The sequence below is a fragment of the Mytilus trossulus genome, chromosome 4, assembly GCF_036588685.1.
Source record: "Mytilus trossulus isolate FHL-02 chromosome 4, PNRI_Mtr1.1.1.hap1, whole genome shotgun sequence".
NCBI lineage: Eukaryota > Metazoa > Mollusca > Bivalvia > Mytilida > Mytilidae > Mytilus > Mytilus trossulus.
In genome coordinates this window covers 78,724,957-78,734,704 of record NC_086376.1, presented here as the reverse complement: position 1 = coordinate 78,734,704, position 9,748 = coordinate 78,724,957, and positions in this window count along the sequence as shown.

Genomic DNA, 9,748 nt, shown 5'->3' with positions numbered 1-9,748 from the left:
CGAAAATATTACACCTCAGGCAGTGATTATTTTTAAATAACAAAATATACATTTTGATCGAGGACAATATCGTTCCGCATGATTCTTCAATATACTCTTATCTATATTTAAAGAAAATAAATATTGTTATAAAATTCTATTCTTATTTATAATTTTCTCCTCCGGGCGCTAATTTCCCTTCTCCGGGCGCTTTTTCTTTTCCCCGTGCGCTTTTTCTTTTCCCGGGCGCTCTCGGGCGCTCCCGGGCGCTTTTTTAGTAGGACCGGCAACTCACGCCACTTAGGAAAAAAGATAGTCCCGATGAACTCGCGGTCCGACTTAGGAAAAAAATAGTATAAACCACATGCATTTAGTAATCCATCTCGCCCCATTGATGAAAAATTGTAAAATCTTGATAAAATTAATCCTGCAAACTCTCCCGACTTGGAAACTAGTAAAATTCAGATTAATTTAGCTATATCAACACGCCATATTTATGAAAAGAATAGTTTTGTCTACACAACTTGGCACTTACTCTTTTAGAAACCGGAATACAGCAGACCTACCACATGTAGTAACATCTGCATATATATATACGGCCTACAATATTTCAGGTATGCGGGTGATAAGTTTAGGAATTTACTGCCATGAGCTACGAAAGGAATCAAATTTAAACCAATTCAAGAACTTGATAAATTATTGGTCGAACAGCTCATGCCAATGTTTTGCCTGCAAAACCAATTAATTCTGTTCATTGTTTTGGGGTTAATGCTTTGTTTTCAGCATGGTAAAATTATGTTGTTATTTTTACTATAGTGCTTCTGCTGTTTTGTTTTAACTATATGTGCTTTTTATAAGCAAAACATTTTATTTTTGCCTTTCAAGTTTGTGCTTTTATCTCATAAGTGCATGAAGTTCAGTGTGTGTTTTGTGTAGCATGCTTACATATTGATAAGAACTCTTTCTTTCTATGTTTAATGTGTGTGTGCATGACTTGATGTCAAGTTGTATTATTGTTGCTCTGTCGGTTTTAAAAGCTCCTCATGCATTGCTTATAAAATTGAGAATGGAAATTGAGAATGTATCAAAGAGACAACAACCCGACCATAGAAAAAAAACCAGCAGAAGGTCACCAACAAGTCTTCATGCAATGTAACGAGAAATTCCCGCACCCGGAGGCGTCCTTCAGCTGACCCCTAAACATATATATACTAGTTCAGTGATAATGAACGCCATACTTATTTCCAAATTGTACACAAGAAACTAAAATTAAAATAATACAAGACTAACCAAGATCAGAGGCTCCTGACTTGGGACAGGCGCAAAAATGCGGCGGGGTTAAACATGTTTATGAGATCTCAACCCTCCCCCTATACCTCTAGCCAATGTAGAAAAGTAAACGCATATATAACAATACGTACATTTAAAATTCAATTCAAGAGAAGTCCGAGTCTGATGTCAGAAGATGTAACCAAAGAAAATAAACAAAGTGACAATTATACATATATAACAACAGACTACTAGCAGTTAACTGACATGCCAGCTCCAGACTTTAATTAAACTGATTGAAATCATATGAATACTAGTATCAGGCACAATCCTACCCGTTAGGGGTTTAGTATCATACCATCATAACATATATGAGAATAACATAACCCGTGTCATGCCAACAACTGTTTTTTTTTAATAAATGTGTTTAGTCCCGATGCAAAGACCCTATAAGTGAATCAATATTAACGCCAAAATATGCAATCTTTAATGAACTGACAACAGTATCGTAACTATATCCCTTCTTAATAAGTTCATTTAAAGGTTTTGTTAGTTTCTGTGGTGAATACTGACATTTTTGTGCTTTATAAAGAATATTTCCATAAAAAATTGGACGTGAAATGACCTAAACGTACAAGAAGTCTGCATGTTGAGCTATATTTACGAATGATGTTCTTATAGTTATACCGACGATTAAATTTAGTAAATGTTTTGACTAGTTTGTGATATCGAAAACCCTGGTGTAATAATTTTTCAGTAATACATAAATTTCTCTCGTAAAAATCTGAAACATTGTTACATACACGAATGAATCGTACAAGTTGAGATATATGAACACCGTAAGATGGTGACAAGGAACGTCATCATCTAAAAATGTATAATTAAAGATAGGAAATGAAAAATCATCTCTTTTATCATAAATTTTAGTATTAAGCTTTCCGTTAGTGATATAGATATCAAGATCGAGGAAAGGGCAGTGGTCATTGTTATTGTTAGCTTTATTTAAAGTAAGTTCAACAGGATACATTTCTGTAGTATACATACTGAAGCCGTCATTATTGAGAGCCAAAATGTCATCCAACTGATATCTAAAAGTATTATCAAAAAAAAAAGTTCATCAGATGTTGTTTCGATGGGTCTTTGCTGATTTTTGTCATAAATTGTAACTCATAGCAATACAAAAACAGGTCCGCAATAAGTGGTGCACAGTTAGTCCCCATTGGAATTCCGATAACCTGACGATATACGGATATAAGGGCATATTTAGTATCAAAGCATGTCCAATTGACATAGTTTTTTTGTTTATTGCTACTAAAAAATGACCTTAAAGAGTTTGAACATATATATTCCCATTCTGACTTTGTAAATGCCCATTTAAATAGGTGGGGGATATTTTTCTTAATGAGAATGTAAGGCAATGTGGTATACAGGGTAGAAAAATAAAAACTTTGAACAGATTCAAAATCACCAATATAAGCATGCAATTTATCAAGTACTTCCAACGAGTTATTGACACTCCAAAAGTAATTAATTCGGGCACTATTTTCGAAAGCCTTATTTGAACAATTTATTATCAGGTTTTTTATTGTACCAAGTGTACTGGTAAGAAGAATAGACAATTTAGTTGTGGAACAATGGCTTGAAAACGAAATAAATCTATATTTGTAAGGTGTTTTGTGGAGCTTCGGAAGCCAATACATAGTTGAGGGGGGGGGCAAGGGGGGTCCCCATAACAGCAAATCAGTGAATTGATTTGGTGAAAAACAGATAACAAGGAATTGAAAAGGGATAATAACAGATAACAGTAAATGAAATATGAAAATAAATCTGTCCAGGACCAATTCAGTAGATGACCCGTAGATCTTAGTATATAACTTGTGGTATGGACCTAGAAAATAGAAATTTGTGTAAACAAGATGTTTCGGCCGTTGAGACAGTTCTGCCTTGGTTGATTTTTTCCCGTTACTTGTACAATAAGTTATAGTATGGATGTTGAATTTTTCTGAACGAAATTACTAGTTTCTGTTTTTGATATAGGGAAATTTTTAATCTAGGGCATTTGAGGGATCAATTTTTTATGCTTTAGGTTTTTTTTATTTAATTTTTGAAAAAAGTGCAGCCAGTGTCACTAGATATCAATTTGAGTTTTAGATTTTTTTCCTGAAAATATATATATACTTTACAAGTAATAAAAAAAAAAACACTGTTGCACAATATATTTTTTTTATTTAATGACCTCATGATAAAACTTACTTATAAAATACAAAAATACCCAGATGAGTGGAGACAGGACATGTAACTGAAACACGCATGCCAGTAATGGTTATTCTGATAATAGAAATTGACTCAAGTGACAATTCTGATAGTAAAATAGAAATTGAACCTAGCAAAAATTTGGATGACACCAAGTGAAACAACAATCATGTATCTTATGTGAAATTACAGAATATGGAAAATTTGGGTACAGCATTGGAGAAGCTGTAGGATTTTAAAAAGGGTATTTCTCGTTTTTTTTATATAGATTAGACCGTTGGTTTTCCCGTTTGAATGGTTTTCCACTAGTAATTTTGGGGCCCTTTATAGCTTATTGTTCGGTGTGAGCCAAGGCTCCGTGTTGTAGGCCGTACATTGACCTATAATGGTTTACTTATTTTTAAATTGTTATTTGAATGGAGAGTTGTCTCATTGGCACTCACACCACATCTTCCTATATCTATTTGTCGAAAAATTAAACCGAAAACACATCTGTATTTGCATGAATTGTTTCTGAGCTTCAATTTTCGATTGCCATGTCAAGCAGTTAAAAAAGCTTTTAAAATATGGTGGTTAGGGTTCTCTTTCATGTAAATGAAAAGAGAGGGAATATCACTTATAGTAAAGACTCTAAAAGAAAAAGCCTTTATTCAAACCCACACCACTTAGTAATGTAAAACAATTCAAAGGAGAAAACTAACTGCCTAATTTATCCACAAAATAGTGAACGAGAAACTTAGTAACACAGTAAAAAACTACAACCACTGAATCCAAGCTCCTGACTTGGAAATAGGCACATACAGAATGTGACTGCGTCAACTTAAGAATGCTAGTTGGTGTCCAATCTTCCCCTAATCAGGGACAGTGGTGTAATAGTACAACATAAAGATTATTATGTGGTCATTGAATAAATAAATCTATAGGGTGTACCAATGCTTTTTTTTATAACAAAATCCAGTCTATAAGTTATTGTACAAGTAATAAGTGAATTATAGTTTGTACAAACATTACCAATAGAAAGACCCCAATAGATATACATTGTAAGAAGATATGGTAAGCGAGCCAATGAGACTATTATCCATTCTAATCACAATTTTCAATTATTTTTAATTTCTACGGAAGATTGGCGGTCAAAATGCTAACATTCCAATTTTCAATAACAGTTAACAGCAAATAGATTCTCATAATAACAGATAACAAAATAGATAATATGGCAGCTATGCTGGCACTTATGGTAGAAGCATCGTTTTGGGACAAAGAACGATAACTCTTGCTAGACGACCCATCTGAAAAGTTTCGTCACTCTCGTTAAATCTCGTACGATTATTTTTTTTTAATGGCTTCCAAAATTCTCGTTTTAACGCGATGTTGAAAAAACGGGACGGATCGGAATAATTTCGATGTTTAATACGACATTAATTTTTATTTGTTTGCAAAAACAAGAATTCAGAAATTTTGGCTACGTCTTGTGTAGCTTATTTAAATTTTATTGTACCACGGAAATTACCGAAGTTATGACAACAACATCTGACGCCATGTTTCGTCTGCTTCAACATTCCATTATCAGTGAGGTCAAAACAAATGTCCTAAATAATCACAGGTACTTCATTCAAAAGTCACAAAATCATAGTTAACGAAAACAAATTTAGCGTAAAAGTTCCGCCCAGCCATGGAAACACAGAAAAAAACTCTGCAAGCAATTTTTGGCCATGCCGGGCATGCGGGGTAAACTCCGGTGCACTGGTTGACCAGGACTCCTTATGTTCATCTGCCACATATCATTATTCCCCAAACCAAGGAACAGTGATAATTATACAGTTGAATGTAATCACGGTTATTCATGTAGTCAATGGCGAATCTAGCATTTTTCATAAAAAAAAAAGGGGGGCTGACGGGGCGCTCCAGTCATGCTTCAGTTATTCCCTATATAATCATCATTTTTTTTCTCAAGAAAAGGGTCTCCCTCTGCATCATGTGGTAGCCCACAGACTCATTCAAAACTTAACAAAAGTTAAAACATTCAAATAATTCACAATCTTCTAATTCTGTACTTCCTAAATGGCAAACTCTCAAGACATCTTTTCAAATTTCCATTCATTGATTATGTTACACCTTATACAGTCCCAGGAAATGGAAACTGTTTTGTTTTCTCTCTAAGTTAAATCATAAAAAGAGACTTGAGTCTGAGTAGTACATTTAGAACTGACTCAGTGTTCTCCCCAGGGCCTTTTAGCATCAGGGTAATGTGATGCTATATTTTTGAATTTGATGCTATCTAAAGTGATTTTCTTATAGATTAGTAACATGTATGTTATGGATGTGATGCTATAATTTTTATAAGCAAGATGGTATTTCTAATTTCCCTGTTAACCATGATGCTAAATGCAATTTCTGGGGAGAACACTGTGACTACTGTATATATATTGTATGCTTCAATATTGTCCAAAATTGGATTTTATGGGAAGATGGAGTTATTATGATAACCCATGTCAGAGAATAAACCATGATAGGTATATACAGGGCATGTTGCTTGGAAGAATGTGGGCTACATCCTTTAAAATTCAAGCTGCAGCAGTCGCCTGCATATTTTATGCATCAGTTTATCCCTGTTCAAAACATTTTCACTCTACCAAGTACTTTGTCACTATATCACTATCAGGTTCATATTTCAACCTATTTAGCAATACACACTTATGTCAATATAATATAACATCAAAGTACCAAAATTGTACTCAGTAACCAAATTGCACCTATTCAACAAAAAATACCTGCAAAAATCTTACAAGTTTTGTTTCACCATGTGAAATTATCTTATTATCATCCTTTACTCTGGTAGATTAATTGATGAGTGATAGATTTCTCTTAGAAGAAATTTAAAGGTCTGAGTGACTATAAAATATACAGAGAACAATACCTGTTGTATTTGTTCAATGGGACAATAGAACTGCAAAAAGTTTAAATGGACAGGTAACTATCAGGTGAATCTATGGAAAGGTTCAATTGGGTTCCAATAAAATGAGCTAATTAAATGTGTTACCATGAACATCCTTTTCTTCCAAAAATAATAGTAACAGCATGAATAAAACAAAATCTCTGTTTATATCCCAGTTTAAAGGATTTGAAATTAACCATACATTTGGGTACTGTCCTCATTACAGGATCATGGATTGTTTGGATGTAATTTCAAACTCATTTTTCAATGACTCTACATGGACTCAAAATTAAATTGGTGTAACTCTATTGTAAACAAGGAAAGTCTACAAAATAAGCACAGAATAAACTTTTGTCTGGTACATAAAAAAGTTGGGTAAAAAAATCAGACAATTTTGATAAAATTAGGGTATTCTCATGTTAGCAACTTCACAACAGACTTACAAATTCATTTTCATGACCAAAACCCCCCAAAAAGTACAAACCTGAAGGCAATAAAATGCTTTGCCATGCACAGCCTGATATGACTGCAGATGTATATTGAGCATATAAATAACACCAATTTTTTTTATGTCAGTTGAAATCAAACATATTTTAGTTTTGAATCCTTTAAACATCAATATGGACTAATTTGAAAACAGGTATCAGGTGAACCCAAATATTTTTATTCAGCAGAAGTTTCTAACTACAAATCTCTTTAATTTCAAATGATAGCAAGTCCTACAAAAATATTGATAATGTTTACATTTTTTTTTTTTCTAGTTTCTCTCATGTGAAAGCAGTACCTTTTTGGTCACTATTTATGTGTTGCGTCTAAATAAGAATTGTAACACTTTATAGTGACTGAGCAGGTTAAACAAATACTTCTCGAGAAACAGAAAAAGAAGACAACTTGAAACAGCACCAGCCATGCCAGTATACATGTATGTATGAATAAAAACTCAGATCAGAATAGCATGGACAATATATTAGTTCTATGTCCTTGTGAATATATTGTGAGGAAAGTTATCAATAATTCTGCAGATAATGCAATTTTATAAAATGTATGGTTACCTATAGTTGTTAATGTTTGTGTCATTTTGGTCTTTTGTGGATAGTTGTCTCATTGGCAATCATACCACATCTTCTTTTTTATATTTTGTACATTTTCTGTTAAAATTTTCATGCAATCAGTGAAACATTCAAAAAGGCTAAACTAAATTTATATACTGAAAGTTTCAAACAATGATAAGTATTTTATTTACCAAATAATTCATGTTTCTGTGAGAGAAAAAAAATCAGGTGCAATTTTTGGAATTTAAAGGAAAGAAGATCCTTTTACAGCGCACTGGCGCATGTCAATTGGGAATATATACTTACCAAATATATTTTCTTTATCATGATACTGACATTGACATTATCATAGGAAAATACACAAATAACAGATAAAATATTTAAAACACCCTATTTTGAGTGCATCTTCTTACTCGAAAGAAAATTTTTGACATGCTTGTATTTCCCATATCCATTCTCAGTTTTATTTTGCTTTCATATAAAAACTTGAAAAGAAAGCTACATCATGTACATGTAACAAAAAATATATGCAAGAAATGACATAAAACTGACTCTGAATTAGTACATGAAATTGATGTAGAACTCCTAAACTGAAGATGATCTGAAATACAAATGTTTTTTTATTCGAGTCAGATTTTTTTTTAACAAAGCCCTTCAGTACTATCAATTAAAATTATTTAGTCAAAATGTGACACTGTCACGGAATAGAAGTTCCTTCATAATATACATGTAAGTTCCAAATGGAAAAATTATTCTGGAATATTATTTCTACAGGAATAAATATTACAGTAGATGTTCCTAACGGAATAAATAGTATAAAATATTTGTTCCAACAGGTACAGGTATTATGACATTATTTATAATAAAGTTTCCACTGGAACTTCTGTTAGGTGGAACAACTTTACGTTGACAACACTAGTATTATGGTTTATCACAAAAAATTGGCAAATACGGCCTTATTATCACCTAAAAAAACTACTGTGTTACTGTACAGACTGACATGTGCGGTTTGGGAAGTTTTTATGTTTTTAGATATATAAAAGTTAAATTTATTTTGCATATCTGAAAGATAAAATTATTTTTGGTGAAGATCTGGATTCAAAATATTTTTTTTGTCCTATGCCTGACGGACTTTTGGCCTTCTTTTAATATAGGGGTCCCAACATTTTTGGATTTTACTTTAGGGGTCCCAGTCAATAAAAGTTTGTGGTATTTTATTATATAAAAAAAAAAATAGTTCCCTATATACCTGTTTTAAGTGTATTAATTTTTTAATTAATTTCAATTTTTTTTGGTGTTTTAAAATGCATTTGCTTTTAGTAAAATGACCTAACATTCACTTTTTTTATTTTTTGTAATACATTTGGACCCTAAAAGTAAAAGTGTGCTATAATGCTTTCATTTACTTTAGGGGTCCCACAACCTATATACAAGCCAAAAACCATATAAATATTATTTGATTTGGACCCTAAAGTAAAAGAGTGCTATAATGCTTTCATTTACTTTAGGGGTCCCACAACCTATACACAAGCCAAAAACCATATAAAGATTATTTGATTTGGACCCTAGAGTAAAAGAGTGCTATAATGCTTTCATTTACTTTAGGGGTCCCACAACCTACACACAAGCCAAAAACCATATAAAGATTATTTGATTTGGACCCTAGAGTAAAAGAGTGCTATAATGCTTTCATTTACTTTAGGGGTCCCACAACCTATATACAAGCCAAAAACCATACAAAGATTATTTGATTTGGACCCTAGAGTAAAAGAGTGCTATAATGCTTTCATTTACTTTAGGGGTCCCACAACCTATAAACAAGCCAAAAACCATATAAAGATTATTTGATTTGGACCCTAGAGTAAAAGAGTGCTATAATGCTTTCATTTACTTTAGGGGGTCCCACAACCTATATACAAGCCAAAAACCATATAAAGATTATTTGACTAGGACCCTAAAGTAAAAGAGTGCTATAATGCTTTCATTTACTTTAGGGGTCCCACAACCTATATAAAAGCCAAAAACCATATAAAGATTATTTGATTTGGACCCTAAAGTAAAAGAGTGCTATAATGCTTTCATTTACTTTAGGGGACTCACAACCTATACACAAGCCAAAAACCATATAAAGATTATTTGATTGGGACCCCTAAAGTAAAAGAGTGCTATAATGCTTTGATTTACTTATTATAAGGGGTCGCACAACCTATATACAAGCCAAAAACCATATAAAGATTATTTGATTGTGACCTCTAAAGTAAAA